The sequence below is a fragment of the Budorcas taxicolor genome, chromosome 23 (genome assembly GCF_023091745.1).
Source record: "Budorcas taxicolor isolate Tak-1 chromosome 23, Takin1.1, whole genome shotgun sequence".
Lineage (NCBI taxonomy): Eukaryota > Metazoa > Chordata > Mammalia > Artiodactyla > Bovidae > Budorcas > Budorcas taxicolor.
In genome coordinates this window covers 22,080,238-22,096,385 of record NC_068932.1, presented here as the reverse complement: position 1 = coordinate 22,096,385, position 16,148 = coordinate 22,080,238, and positions in this window count along the sequence as shown.

Sequence of the window (16,148 nt, the reverse complement as noted above, 5' to 3'; positions counted from 1 at the left end):
CTAAAGAACATCTAGGGAGGGGTGGGTACTGTTGAGAAATAAGGGGAAATGTGTAAGTCTTAAGGCTAAGATCTTTGGAGGAGAGACCTCTGAGGTCTTGGTGTCTGAGACAGAATGATGGGTGTGGGAGAATTAGAGGTAGCAGCCTCATGAAAAGGGAGAGAGGGCTTTACCAGACAATGTGGATAAAGATGTAGGCATATTATGCCTGATGGTACATGTAACACTCTACCAGAATAGTATGTGAATTGAGATCAAACTCCTGTTTTTGGCTCAGAGAAATTAGATATAACTAAGTCATTGCTGTGTTAATGTTAATGCTCCTGTTGGTTTCAGAAAACAGCAAGATTACAAACACAAACTGCCTCTGTGTGACTTGGGCTTCATTGCTGACTTGATGTTTGTTGGTTGTAACAAAGTGTGGCTTTCAGTGGAAACAGTGTTGAGAAAAAGAAGATTCTAGCGAGGGATAAATTAGGAATTTGAGATTAACAGATACAAACTACTATATATAAAATAGATAAACAACAAAGTCCTGTATAGCTCAGGGAACTATATTCAATATCTTTTAATAACCTATAATGAAAAAGAATAGGAAAAATCATATATATATATATAGGTCTCCCGCATTGTAGACAGATGCTTTACCGTCTGAGCCACCAGGGAAGTCATATATATATATATATATATATACACACACACACAGGTGTGTGTGTGTGTGTATAACTGAATCACTTTGCTGTACACCAGAAACTGACATAACATTGTAAATCAACTTCAGTTAAAAAACAATTTAAGTGAGAAGATTCTCTCCCCTATCTTTTTATCCCCCAGTGCCTAGCAAGGTACCTGGGAAGTAGTTCACAATACATGTATATTGAACAAATCCGGAAGCAACTGGCAAATTTAATGCCCAAGTGCCCAAGGCAGGAGCAAGGCAGAGATGAGCAACTGCAATCAACATAATTGACAGACACAGTCCAATCAAGATTTATGCGGCTTCCAGGGATTTTTGCAATAAGTAGTCCAACACTCTGGATGGAAGGCTGTTGCTGACCTAGTGATGGGGTATTTTGAAGACACGTCTCTGCTTTGGATTGCAGGTGACTGGGGACTCACACTTTCCCTAAGTCTGCAGAATGTCTACTGAGCTGTCAGAGAATGAAATGTGTAGCTAGGGAGATATGCCGGTGTGCTGGAGGACCATAAAGTGATAGGATGACTCTTACAATCTTTTCTAGTCAGATCACCTGTGATTCCCTTGACCAGAAGCTCTTGAACCTTGAGGGGTGGGGCAGGGGGGAACTAAGAGGCAGCAAGTGCAGTGGGGGAACCACTTCTAAGAGGGCTGCTCTGAGTTGTAAGTACTTGCTGTATGAGGGAAGAGATACCCTCCCACCAAAGCCCCAGTTTTTAGTCTGAGTCCCAGGGAAATAATTTATACAAAGTTTTCACCTGGGACATTTCCCTGAGAACTGGCATATCATGCACATGTCTTTCGTGCCTCTGCAAACACTAAGTAAATTTCTCTAGGTGGTTACTCTGCCCAAGAACACAACCATTTTCTTTTCAGGCAAGGACCTAAAATTCAACAGTAATACTACTTCAGAGAGAGACAAATGTCCATTAACAGTTAAAGAGATAGGACTGGAAAAGGTCAGTTTTCATTCTAATACCAACGAAAGTGAAAGTGAAGTCACTCAGTCGTGTCCGACTCTTTGCAACCCCTTGGACCACCAGGCTCCTCCATCCATGGGATTTTCCAGGTAAGAATACTGGAGTGGGATACCAAAGGAGGGCAATGCAAAAGAAAGTTCAAACTGCTGCACAATTGCACTTGTTTCACATGCTAGCAAGCTCAAAATCCTCCAGGCTAGGCTTCAACAGTACGTAAACCGAGAACTTCCAGATGTTCAAGCTGGATTTAGAAAAGGCAGAGGAACAGAGATCCAATTGCCAACATCCACTGGATTACAGATTAGGCTAAAGCCTTTGACTGTATAGATCACAACAAACTGTGGAAAATTCTTCAAGAGATGGGGATACCAGGCCGCCTGACCTGCCTCCTGAGAAATCTGTATGCAGGACGAGAAGCAATAGTTAGAACTGAACATTGAACAACAACTGTTTCAAAACTGGGAAAGAAGTATGTCAAGGTTGTATATTGTCGCCCTGCTTATTTAACTTATATGCAGGGTACATCGTGCAAAATGCCAGGCTGGATGAATCACAAGCTGAAATCAAGATTGCCAGGGGAAATATCAAAAACCTCAATAAGCAGATGACACCACCCTTACGGCAGAAAGCAAAGAGGAACTGAAGAGCCTCTTGAGGAAAGTGAAAGAAGAGTGAAAAAGCTGGCTTAAAACTTAACATTCAAAAAACGAAGATTGTGGCATCTGGTCCCATCACTTCATGGCAAATAGATGTGGAAACAATGAAAGCAGTGACAAACTTTATTTTCTTGGGCTCCAAAATCACTGTGGACAGTGACTGCAGCCATGAAATTAAAATATGCTTGCTCCTTGGAAGAAAAGCTATGACAAACCTAGACAGTGTATTAAAAAGCAGAGACATTACTCTGCTGACAAAAGTTGGTATAGTCAAAGCGATGGTTTTTCCAGTAGCCATGTATGGATGTGAGAGTTGGATCATAAAGAAGGATTAGTGCTGAAGAATTGACGCTTTTGAATTGTGGTGTTGGAGAAGACTCGAGAGTCCCCTGGACTGTAAGGAGATCAACCCTGAATATCATTGGAAGGACTGACACTAAAGCTCTAATACTTTGGCCACCTGATGCGAAGAGCTGACTTGTTGGAAAAGACCCAGATGCTGGGAAAGATAGAAGGCAGGAAGAGAAGGGAACAACAGAGGATGAGATGGTTGGATGGCATCACCGACTTAATGGACTTGAGTTTGAGCAAGTTCCAGGAGATGGTGAAGGACAGAGAAGCCTGGCGTGCTGCAATCTATGGGGTCACAAAGAGTTGGACATGACTGAGCAACTGAACAACAACAAAGAGAGAATTTATTGTGTGCGGTCAAGGGCATGAGCTTTTTTTTTTTTTTTTTTTTAATATTTATTTATTTAGCTGTGCCAGGTCTTAGTTGCGGCATGTAGAATCTTTAGTTGCAGCATGTGGGATCCAGCTCCCTGATCAGGGATCGAACCCGAGCCCCCTACATTGGGACTACAGAGTCTTAGCCACTGAACCACCGGGGAAGTCCCAAGGGCATGAGCTTTGTAATCAGTCTAGCTGAGTTCAGTTGTTTCAGTTCTGCCTATGCTAGCTTTGTGGCCTCGGACAAATCGCTTGATTTCTCTGAATCTCTGAGAAACAGAGATGATGATAACAATAATATCCATTCTGTTGACGTAGGCATAAAGTAGTATACATTAATTATGCTTGCTGTTGGGACAAAATTGGCATCAGTAGTCCCTGAAAATTGCGCTAGGAGAGAGTCCATTTAGAAGCACTGACATGTGGAATGAATAGTCTAATCAGGGAGTCTTACCAACTAAGGATTTTCATGGGAGGGCTTGCAAGAGGGCTAAAACATGAGTTTGCTTTGAGGAGTGGGTGGGATTCAGATGTGGGAGAACTTTTCCAGAAAGAGAATAGGTGGGAGCAAATGCTTAGAGGCCACGATAAACAAGACATTTATGTCACCTATCAAATTCTGCCCGCTCCACATTGCGACTTCTCTAACATGCTGGTATCTAGTTTAACATACAACAGGCTTTGCCATCCCAAATTTACAGATGGTGAAACTGAGACTCAGTAAGATTAAATGTGTTGCCCAAGGTTACCTAGAAAAGAAATGGTAGAGCCAGGGCTCAAATCCAGATTATCTGGGCAAAACCCAAAGGTCCTTCTGGAATATATGCTGCATGTTTGGAACATAGCACATAGTTTCAGTTTGGATGGAAAGGAAGGTTTCCTGCTAGGACACTAAGGGTAGAGAGAGGGCTGGGTAAACCAGAATACTGAGTGCAAGGCAAAGGGGTTTGTTTGACCACAAAGCCTAGGGTGGCAACGTATGTGAGCAAGCAAAGCCACATAATCTAATATTTATCCAGGATTTCCAAGTTCAAGGCTCTGTGGAGGCATAGGCTATACCAACTAATAATTAGGCAGTTCAGAAGGGAGAAAGCTACCCCCTTGTCATTAGTCCTGAATGAGTCCTCCTCTTGAACTTATTTTCTTGATTGTTATTCTTCAGCAATTTCCACCCCACAGATAGCATCATATTTCAATAATGAGCAAGGTGAAAGAGATCCTGATTGGTTCTGGATCCAGTAGTGAACTACAGTGATGAAAGTGCTCACACACAGACTATTATAGCACCCTGAGTACCACTGAATCAAGCCTTCCGTAACAGCCTTCTACATTCTTTTCCTAAGCTGGAGGTTTCAGTGTAGGTCAATGGTGAAAGGTGAATTGCTAGAGAGCTAACAGACAATGCCCACTCCTTCCTTACATTGTGTGAGGGAATTTCTCAACTGATTAAGTAGAAGTTTGCTTGGGATCTTAAGTGTGTAGCTGCCATAGCAATTCCTTCTGTCCTCCAATCCCTTTTTTTTAAGCGAATTTTAAAATGAATGCTCATCTTCAAGGCTTCAACAAACGTATACACCCTAAGGCCATATTTTCACTGTTAGGAATTTATCAGCAAACTCAAGAATGTGAGTATGGCGTGCTCTTTATAATGCCAAAACATTGGAAACACCTGTTTTCACTACTGGGGAATTGGTTGAGTAAGTCGTGGTCCATCTTACTCAGTGGAATGCTATGCAGCCATTAAAATGATATTGTTGAAGAATATTTAATGGCATAGAAAATGTCAACCTCCCGTGGCACATCAGCATTCTTAGGTAGAATTGATATAATTTGATCCCTTAGATAGGCAACCACACTGGCTCTGTCACCACCTGATCTTCAACTCTTAACTTTACACTTGGGATGCTGGAGATGTTGGAATTAATGACCAAATCAGCAAATTCCAGCATCTTCTACTTAGTGCCGAGTCATCTTTAACCAAAGGGGCAACTGAGTGTAAAATAAGTTCTTGAATTTGTTTAAATGAGTTACAACACAAAGGCTCTCCAGTTTAAAAAAATAAAAAAAGAGAAGGGAAGAAACTCCCCTTCTTCCGGCTCCCCTCAAGTCTCTAATCTCATCTATGAAAAAGAACTGTACTTTACTGTCCACAAAACAGTCTGTTTTCAAAGTGAGAGAATTGTTCCGTGAGGAGAGCCATCAGTAACTGCAGTTCACGAATTCCTGCTTGTTTATAGAAAGCAGGGGCTAAGGATAGACACTTTGAAACCACCTGTGAAAGAATTAAAGACCAAGGGGGGCAAAACCCCCATCACAAACAGAATCTCACTGATCAAGTGTGAAAGAAAAGGAAGAAAGAAAAAGCCAAGTAGATCTTTGCAGGCAACCACTAGATGGACATAGAATTCAAAAACATTCTTTAGTGAGATCAAGGATAACAGGCTTTGAAGCCTGGAGGGCTGGCGAGTCTCAGGACCAGCCTGGCCATGGCAATCCCCACACTGAAGCATCCACAGTCTTGCACTTGCTGGAGTAAAGCATTTAAATTGGAACAATGTCAAATTTCACAGCTATCTTATGGCCAGTGACCTTACGGGACCCCAAAGGAAAGACAGATAAAAAAATGATTGTTCTCAACAAGTTCTTGAAAGTGAAGAAGTCACATAGGCAACCTCGAGAAACAACTTCAAAATGAAAATGTCCACAAACTGTTGCATGCAGGGTGGCAGGCAAACAGTGCTTATTTATTTATTCATCTATTGATTCTTTTTACCGAGGACTCAACAGTGTGTTCTGACTCTTTACAGAATACACACAAAGATAAACTCCATCACCACAGGTCATTTGTTTATGAGGGTGATATTATTGTGAGAGAGGAAGAGGTCATAACTATTTTGAATTATTTAATCAATTTGAAACAGGTTTTATTGTTATAGAGACATAGTATCAGACCAAAAAAGCCCCTATACATTAGGCGTGTCTTTTAGACCAGAATTTCAGTGACACTTCTCATGCCCTAACTATGTGTAAGTGAATCATCTTAATTTTTTAAAGAGAAAATTTAAAATAAATAAACATTACACATGTGGTGAAAATTCCCTCTCATCATGGCCCTCCAAATCTCCCACCTTCCTTCCCAGAGGCAGCTATTACCATGAGTTTGAGGTGTATAATTCTGTTCCAATTTTTTACCTTCACCTGAATATATATGGTCCCTAAAGAATTATGATACTGTTTTGTTTATAAATTTTTTGGTAAATAGTATCATACTACATATATTGCTCTGAATTTATTTTGCTAGTACACAACTTTATGTTTTTTCTACCTTTCCAGGTAATTGTTTTATTCCTTTTTTAGACTTAATTTTTTTTTAAGTCTTTATTGAATTTGTTACAAATATTGCTTCTGTTTTACGTTTTGGTTTTTTGGCCAGGAGGCATGTGGGACCTTACGTCCCCAACCAGACATTGAACCCATACCCCCCTGCATCGGAAGGTGAAGTCAACCACTTAAATGTTTTAGAGGAAGAAACCAAGAAGGAAGAAAACGTTTATTCATACAGAACAGTTACATGTACCTATACGTTTCTGCCTGACTCTGACTGGGACGCTAAAGTCAGGAAGACTTCTTGGAAGAAGGGAGGCCTACATACAGCTTTTGAAAGAGAGCGGGGGGGAACAAGTGGCAAAGAATGTCATAGTACATTTCAGAGAGATCCCTTAAAATAATATCCTAAACTAGGAATTGTTGAGGTTTGCTGTGTGATCTTTCTTTCACTATTTAGAATATGGGTTCTATGGCTTTTTTTTTTTCTTTCTATTTTTACATTTTGGTTAGGTGAAAGTTTCAACTGTGAAAGCTCTGTTCAAAAAGGAACGTAATAGTAATCAAGATGTACTAAAACCAAACAACTTCAGAAATTCAATAAAACCCTAGCATTTAAGTCCAACAGGTGACACACAAACCAATTACAAATGAAAGAATCTTTGGTCAACGGGGTTGCTGGTGTGTGCTGAATAAAATACATTTAAAATGTATTTGCAGTGTGAGATAAAGATATGGAGGTCACAAGTAAGTGCCACTTGTGTTAGTAGTTTTAATTTTACCTTGTCAGCGCCCCATGTACAAAACTTGAGAAAGCGAGACTTTGATTTGTTCAGTTTCCTTAAGGAGGGGCCACAGAATCCTTGAAGCATGATTTGAAAAAGATGGATAAGATATTCCACCCAAAATTCAACATCACCTTTAATCTTGCCCTCTCCTCCTCTAATCCCTAGGTAATGTTTTGTGCTTCTTTTGCAGGAAAGCAATTTTGTTAATCACTTTAGCACCAATTCTTGCATCCCTGGCAATACTCAGAACTGCTTCCATCCAAGTCTTTGATGTGGGAAAGAAACACACACACTCTTTCGCATGTAATCTGAAAACAATTCACCTCTTGCCAATGAATGCACAGCACTCCACTTTAATAGAGAGCAAGTTCTGTGGAGGTTTCTAATCCTTTCTGCCAAAGAAGAGAAGAGAGAGAATCACTCAGGTAGCCCAACCTCATTCAGAAGTTAAAATCACTTGGAATGTTTTGTGGTGTGTTTGGGGCTTTTTAAAAATATCACTTGCTGAAGATTACTGCTCTCAGGGGAAATCAAAACAACTCAAGATCAAAAAAAATAAATAAAAAATAAAAAAATAAAGGTTCCTCAGCCCCAACTCAAACAGGATATTCTTCTCAACTCAGATAACTCTTGATCTAAGTGTATTACAAGAAACCTGCTTTAATCCCTCAAAGCAATGGTGTTATAGATAAGTAGCAGTAACATAGGTGGCTTAAATTCCAGAAGTGTACAAAAGACTTGGTTGGAAACAAAACTAAAAAAGAAAGAAAGCTCAATTCTGCATTGCTGTGACTTGAAGAGGGAAATTTAGGGCAGTAAAAATGCAAAGAATGACCCCTAAAAAAGAAATAGCTATAAAAGTCTAGATTTGTCTTAATGGTCTTGTGTGTTGCTTACAGTATGTGTCTGAATTTGTGTGTGTTAGGGGTATGTTTGTGTAAGCATTTTAAGACAGGGAAATTGTTTTACTGATTTCTGGATCTGATGGGGTTCATTTGAAAAATCTCTCTATATATTTTACTATGATAGTACCACATTCTGAAGCTTTGTTTCACAAAGGACTTTTAATAATGTAACCAATTTTAAGTTTAATTTAAAAATTTTAAAAATTCCAGCATTTTCTCTGTTTAGTCCTTTTTCCTAATGTGTCCCTGCTTACTTAAATGCAGTGAGTATTATTTTTCCTTCCATCAGTAATTGTCATATTTTCACAATCTGGGTATTAATTTTGATCTACCTTCTGACATCCTAATTAACATATTTCCTCCTTGGAAACAAACACTGGTACTAGGTTAACATCCTAGTTAACATCTCCCCCACCCCAACTTCTTCACTGTAGCTTTCTGAGGCAAGGTAGAGGTAATTTTTTTCATTATTCCTGAAATATGCTTGAAAATGTATAATCACTTTGCTGTATACCAGAAACACAACACTGTAAATCAACTATACTTCAATTTTTAAAAATCTATAATTTCTCAAGATCTCAATCTCTCATCAGTTCAGTTCAGTTGCTCAGTCGTGTCCAACTTTTTGCGACCCCATGAATCACAGCACGCCAGGCCTCCCTGTCCATCACCAACTCTTGGAGTTCACTCAGACTCACGTCCATCGAGTCAGTGATGCCATCCAGCCATCTCATCCTCGGTCATCCCCTTCTCCTCCTGCCCCCAATCCCTCCCAGCATCACAGTCTTTTCCAATGAGTCAACTCTTCGCATGAGGTGGCCAAAGTACTGGAGTTTCAGCTTTAGCATCATTCCTTCCAAGGAACACCCAGGACTGATCTCCTTCCGAATGCACTGGTTGGATTTCCTTGCAGTCCAGGGGACTCTCAAGAGTCTTCTCCAACACCACAGTTCAAAAGCATCAATTCTTTGGCGCTCAGCTTTCGTTATAGTCCAACTCTCACATCCATACATGACCACTGGAAAAACCATAGCCTTGACTAGACAGACCTTTGTTGGCAAATGTCTCTGCTTTTGAATATGCTGTCTAGATTGGTCATAAATTTCCTTCCAAGGAGTAAGTGTCTTTTAATTTCATGGCTGCAGTCACCATCTGCAGTGATTTTGGAGCCCAAAAAGATAAAGTCTGACACTGTTTCCACTGTTTCCCCATCTATTTCCCATGAGGTGATGGGACCAGGTGCCATGATCTTCATTTTCTGAATGTTGAGCTTTAAGCCAACTTTATCACTTTCCTCTTTCACTTTCATCATACCACTCTCAACAGAAGAAGAATCACTATGATCAGACCCACAGCTTCCCTAGCTTTTTAAAAAGATAATATTTATTATTCAATAGGCAATCCATACAGTTAATAGTCTAAAAATTCAAAAGGTATGAAATAGTGTATAGTAAAAAGAAACCCTATCCTGTATCCAACCGGTTCTCCTCCTTGGAAGCCAACACTGGTGCAAGGTTTTGTGTCCTTGTCCAGAGAGCACTAGCACCCAAAAAGTCAAAGCAGGCCAGTGTAGTTTCCCACCCAGCCCTCAATGGTAACATATTGTATATACGCCTGCATTTCGCTTTTTCACTTAATGTTTATTAGCTACCCTTCTGCATCTGATCTTCCTCATTCTTTTTCACAGCTGTTTGTTTACTGTTCTATTCTATGGGTGTTCCGTAATGTATTTAAACAGTTTGAAATACATTTGTTCCAAACATTTCTATTCTCTGTCAACGGCTTGTTTCCTCTCAGGTTGCTTCTGTGACTCTACTGTGGGCACTGCTGAATAAGTAACATGGATTTTAATTAACTGTATCATGGAAGGCTCTTGAAAAATGTTTATTTTTGAAAATCTTTAAAACTTAAAAAATTATCTAAAGGAATATGAGTGTATAGTTTTAAGAAATCTGGACTTATGGGAATTGTGTGATACCAAGACTGTTATTTCCTCTCGTTCTCGTCATGGATCACACCTGCTTCAACATTTAAAATTCCTTTGTTCCTTGATTTTCCTATGAGGGTTAATATAGGATACTGAACTGGGAATTTCCTTCTACTAACTGATATTAACTTTAATTTTCTTAACCTACAAAATGTTAAATATTGCTTTATATACCTTTAATTGAATACCAGTTCAACAGGCTCATATATGACTAAGGACTCAAATCAAGGAAACTGTAATGCAGTTGACCTTAACTCTCGGGAGAGCTAGGGAAGTTGTGGGTCTGATCACAGTGATTCTTCTCCTTCTGTTGAGTGGTATGAGAGATAGAGATCTTGAGAAATTACCAATTTCTAAAATTGAAGTATAGTTGATTTACAGTGTTGTGTTGGTTTCTGGTATACAGCAAAGTGATTCATATATATATATATATATATATATATATATATATATATATATATATTCTTTTCCATTATAGTTTATTACAGGATACTGAACATAGCTCCCTGTGCTATACGGTAGAACCTTGTTGTTTATCCTTGTTGTATATGGTAGTTTGTATTTGCTAATCCCAAACTCCTGATTTATCACTCTCTCCCCCTTTCCTCTTTGGTAACCATGTTTGTTTTCTATGCATGTGAGTCTGTTTTTGCTTTGTAAATGTTCTTTTGTATCATTTTTTTAGATTCCATATACAAATGATGTGTGTGTTAAGTCGCTCAGTTGTGTCTGACTCTGCAATCCCATGGACTGGAGCCTACCAGGCTCCTCTGTCCATGAGATTCTCTAGGTAAGTATCCTGGAGTGGGATGCCATTTCCTTCTCCAGAGGATCTTCCCAACCCAGGGGTTGAACCCATGTCTCCTGCATTGCAGGCAGGCTCTTTACCATCAGAGCGACCAGGGAAGCCCAGTACAAATGATATATTTGTCTTCTCTGCCTTGCTTTGCTTAATATGATAATCTCTACCTCCATCCATATTGCTACAAATGATGTTACTTCCTTCTTTTTGATGGCTGAGTAGTATTCCATTGCATGTATATATCACATCTTCTTTACCCATTCATCTGTCAGTGGACATTTAGGTTGCTTCCATGTCTAAATAGTGCTGCCATGAACATTAGGGTGCATGTATCTTTTCAAATTAAGAGCTTTCTCCAGCTATATGTCCAGGAGTGGGTCGGCTGGATCATATGGCAACTCTTATTTTTAGTTTTTTAAGGAAGCTCCATGCTGTTTTTCGTAATGGCTGCACCAATCTACATTCCCACCAACAATGTAGGAGGGTTCCCTTTTTCCCACACCCTCCCCAGGATTTGTTATTTATAGACTTTTTTGTGGGGCCACACCATGCAACTTGAGGGATCTTAGTTCCCCGACCAGGGACTGAAACTGGGCCCTTGGCAGTGAGAGCACAGAGTCCTAACTATTGGACCACCAGGGAGCTCCCTATTTGTAAATTTAAAAAGTATTTTATTGACTTGGCTGTGCTGGATCTTAGTTGTGGCATCTTTAGTTGAGCAACTAAAGTGCACCGTTTAGGTGCACTCTTAGTTTCAGCATGTGAAATCTAGTTCCCTAACCAGGGATCGAACATGGGCCCCTGCATCGGGAGCAAGGATTCTTGGTCACTGGACCACCAGGGAAGTCCCTGTAAACTTTTTTTAAAAATAGATGTATTTATTTTTCGGCAATAGTGGGTTTTCATTGTTGCATGGAAGATTTCTGTAGTTGTGGTGAGTGGGGGCTACTCTTCCTAGTGGCGGCTTCTCTTGTTGGGGAGCATGGGCTGTAGGCACATGGGCTCAGTAGCTGCGGCACAGGGGTTTAGTTGCTCTGTAGCATATGGAATCTTTCTGGACCAGGGATTGAACTGGTGTCCCTTGAACTGCAAGGTGGATTCTCAACCACTGGACCACCAGAAAAGCCCCCTGTAAACTTTTAATGATGACCATTCTGACCAGTATGAGGTGGTACCTCATTGTAATTTTGATTTGCATTAAGAGATGATAAATGAAGGATCCTGGGTTATGCCACACATCCACTGAGATTGGTCATGCTTGAGGAAGGCATAAGCACCTGGGCAAAATTTCCTTTCCACTTCCTGTTCGCTCCCACAGCCCCCGGAGGCCCAGGCCCTGGCCCAGTGGGGATCTGAACTCCTCACCTCATCTTGCCAAGGCTGGCATCTGTGCAACTATTGTTTGGTTCTGCTGTCAGACTGACTTCAATTTCAGCTTTTTCATCTGTCCATTTTACTCCTAATTTATGAGCTTCTAGCACATATGTGAAGTTAAATTTCTCTTTCCGCCTTTTTTTTTAATGGGGAAGCTCTTCTAGTGGAAAGCCTATTATCTATTGTGAAGGAGAGCTGGTGTTGACTTGAGGCAACAGAGTTGGTGGTCCAGTGGCCATTGTCTTGTGTTAGAAGCAAGTGGTCTTGCTAAGCTCCATGTGTTTGGAAACTTCTCTGACTGGAGCTTGTGTTGTTAGAGGAGGAACTCAAGTTGTACTCCTTTTTCAGGTCAATCTGCCGAACCTGGGAAGATCCCCAGGGGCTATGGACTTCTTCCTGCTTTTCTCTCCATGGTAGGTTTTAAATGTAGGGGATTTTTCTCAGTCATCTTTCCATTTGAAAGATGCCATAAGAAAGGGGAAAACAGCTGCCACGAGAAAGGGCAAAAAGCAATTATATAGAGTACATAATTCTTTAAAAGTAGTGACATAGGTTCTCAAAAGATAACACTTAAATATGGGCCTAAAAGTCATAGTTCTCTTCACATAGTATGTGTATGTATTTTTAAGCGTATATGTTCATGTGTGTGTGTGTATACACACATACACACATTTTTAAAAACTAAAGTAAAAGCCCCCCAAATTAAATAAGACCAATATTTATTCCATTCACATCCAAACTTTTGTTTGTATTTAACAGCTGAACACAACCCACCATCTGTTCAAAATAATGTAACTGAATGCTATTTCAGAAAAGTTGTCTTTTGTGTTTTTCACATTTTAAACAGGACCCCAAACCTAGGACAAGATAGATAAATTATATCCTGTGGTTTTAGTCATTGTAATGAATGCCTCAAATGAAAAAAATTTACCTGAAGGTTAGGCATTCTTAAATAGTAATAATTATAAAAACAGAAACAAGAAGGGTATATTTTACCTTGTACTTTCTTCCAGAAGAGCTGAAGATGCTTAAGAAACATTTTTTCCCTAGAACTTATCATTTTCTTCTTGAAAAAGAACTTATATTTATATATATTCTATCTCAGTGGTAACTTTATTTTTATGTATGTAGCTATGTATGTATTTGGGCTTCCCAGGTGGCGCTAGTGGTAAAGAACCTGCCTGCCAGTGCAGGGGACATAAGAGATGCAGGTTCAATCCCTGGGTCGGGAAGATCCCCTGGAGGAGGGCATGGCAACCCACGCCAGCATTCTTGCCGAGAATCCCCATGGACAGTGGAGCTTGGTGGGCTACAGTTCATAGGGTTGCAAAGAGTTGGACATGACTGAAGAGACTTAGCAGGCACAAACCCATGCATGCACATGTATGTATTTAAAGAAATTCCCAGAATATTCCACAAGATTTATGGTTGCCTTCATCTTCGTTTTGTATTTTCCATCATTTGTTGCCAAATGACTCTGTCTTCTGACAGAGATCAGAAAAATAACAAATTCTGATGTCAACATGAATTATCTTAGATCCTAATGCTGATGGCATTAGGCCCTCCATTTTGTTCAAAATTTCTTTGAACACCACTTATTGACATAAGGCTATCTCAGACTAACTAATGGTAGCATTACTGAACTGGCAAATCTAGAAATCTGCTTTCTTATTCCCACAATCCCACAGTCCCATTTGATATTTCTATTTTGCCCACCCCCTTACCTTACTTGCCATATGGTCCTTAAATTTTGTGTACATGTGTATATCTTTCACACATAAATTGGTGCTTGGAAATGTGTGTTTCTCACAGTTGTAAAGTCAGAACAGTATCTTAGAATGACATCTGACCCTCCAAAAAATCAATCTTTTCAGTATAGCTATGTTTGGATAATTAAAAGTCTTAAGTAGTAGTTTAAATTTTGTTGGAGATGACTTATGGGACAATATTTTTATGTCTTGCTTTTGCATTTGGGATGACAAGATAGGGTTTCATAATATCATAAATTTCTAACTCAGGAAACACAGCCTTCATGTGCATTATAAGTTTTGCCAAGATTTTTTCTAAAAAGTCACAAAAGGGTAAAATAAATTTACAAAAAACAAACAAAAACCTTTATTTTGGTATAATAGATTTAGATTTACAGAAAAATTGTGAAACCAGAATAGAGTTCTTACATACTACCATTATCAACATTTTATATCAGTATTGTGCATTTGTAATGATTAATGGACCAACCAGATTTCCCTGGTTTTTACCTAATATTCTTTTTTCTGCTCTAGGATACCACATTCCATTTATTTGTCATGACTCTTGTTTCCTCTTGGCTGTGACAATTTCTCAGACTTGCCTTGTTTTTGATGATCTCGACACTTTTGAGGAGGACTGGTCAGGTAGTTTCATAAACCATCCTTCAGTTTGGATTTGTCTCATGTTTTTCTCATTATTAGACTGGGATTATGGCTTTTGGGGAGCATGGCCGCAGAGGTAAAGTACCATTTTCATCATGTGTATCAAGGGTACCTACTATCCATGTGACTTACAGCTGATGATGTTGAACAGGTGTTGATCACCTGGCTGAAATAGTGTTTGTCAGCCTTCTCCATGGAAAGGTACTCTTTTTTTCTCCTCTTCTTTACATACCGTTTTCTTTGGAAGGAAGTCACCACATGCAGTCCTCTTGGGAGTATGTATGTGTGGTGGGGGAGAGTAGTTGTGCTCCATGTCCTCGAAGGTGAAGTATAACAAATTGTTTGGAATTATGTGGGAGACTTGTAAATGGACTTTTAAAAATATTAAAATTAATTAGCTTAAATTGAATGAAATGATTTTGTACATTCAGGTATAAACACCTCTTAGGTTTTTTTCTTTAAAAAAAGATTCATTATCTATGTAATGTATGTTCACTGCAGAAAACTTAGAAAATATAGAAAAGGGTAAGGCAACAGCAGAAAGAACTTTCCGTAATTCCACCTCTCATCAGCATCCATTTCTAGAATTTGAACATATTTCCTTCTAGTCTTCTCTACATAACTTTTTAAACAATATTTTAACTTGTTTCATATGAAATCAAAATATATTTTATCTTTGAATATGACAAAGATGGTGGATTCACAGGAAAACAGATCAGATCTTGGTGTTTCTAACAGGATTTCAGAATATAAACTGCCAACCTGACAGAAATAGAGGAAAACAATAGAAACAAAAAAATAAATAAATAAAATGGGAAAGACTAGAGATTTCTTCAAGAAAATTCGAGCAGATACCAAGAAATACCAAGGGAACATTTCATGCAAAGATGGGCACAATAAAGGACAGAAATGGTAAGGACCTAACAGAAGCAGAAGATATTAAGAAGACGTGGCAAGAATACACAGAAAGATCTTAATGACCTAGATAACCACAATGGTGTGATCACTCACCTAGAGTCACACATCCTGGAGTCTGAAGTAAAGTGGGCCTTAGGAAGCATCACTATGAACAAAACTAGTGGAGGTGATGGAGTTGCTGTGAAAGTGCTGCACTCAATATGCCAGCAAATGTGGAAAACTCAGCGGTGGTCACAGGACTGGAAAAGGTCAGTTTTCATTCTGATCCCAAAGAAAGGCAATGCCAAAGAATGTTCAAACTACCACACAATTGCACTCATCCCACACACTAGCAAAGTAATGCTGAAAATTCTTCAAGCGAGGCTTCAACAATATGTGAACTGAGCACAGATGTTCAAGCTAGATTTAGAAAAGGCAGAGGAACCAGAGATCAGATTGCCAACATCTGTTGGATCATCAAAAAAGCAAGAAAGTTCCAGAAAAACATCCACTTCTGCTTTATTGACTATGCCAAAGCCTTTGACTGTGTGGATCACAACAAACTGGAAAATTCTTCAAGAGATGGGAATACCAGACC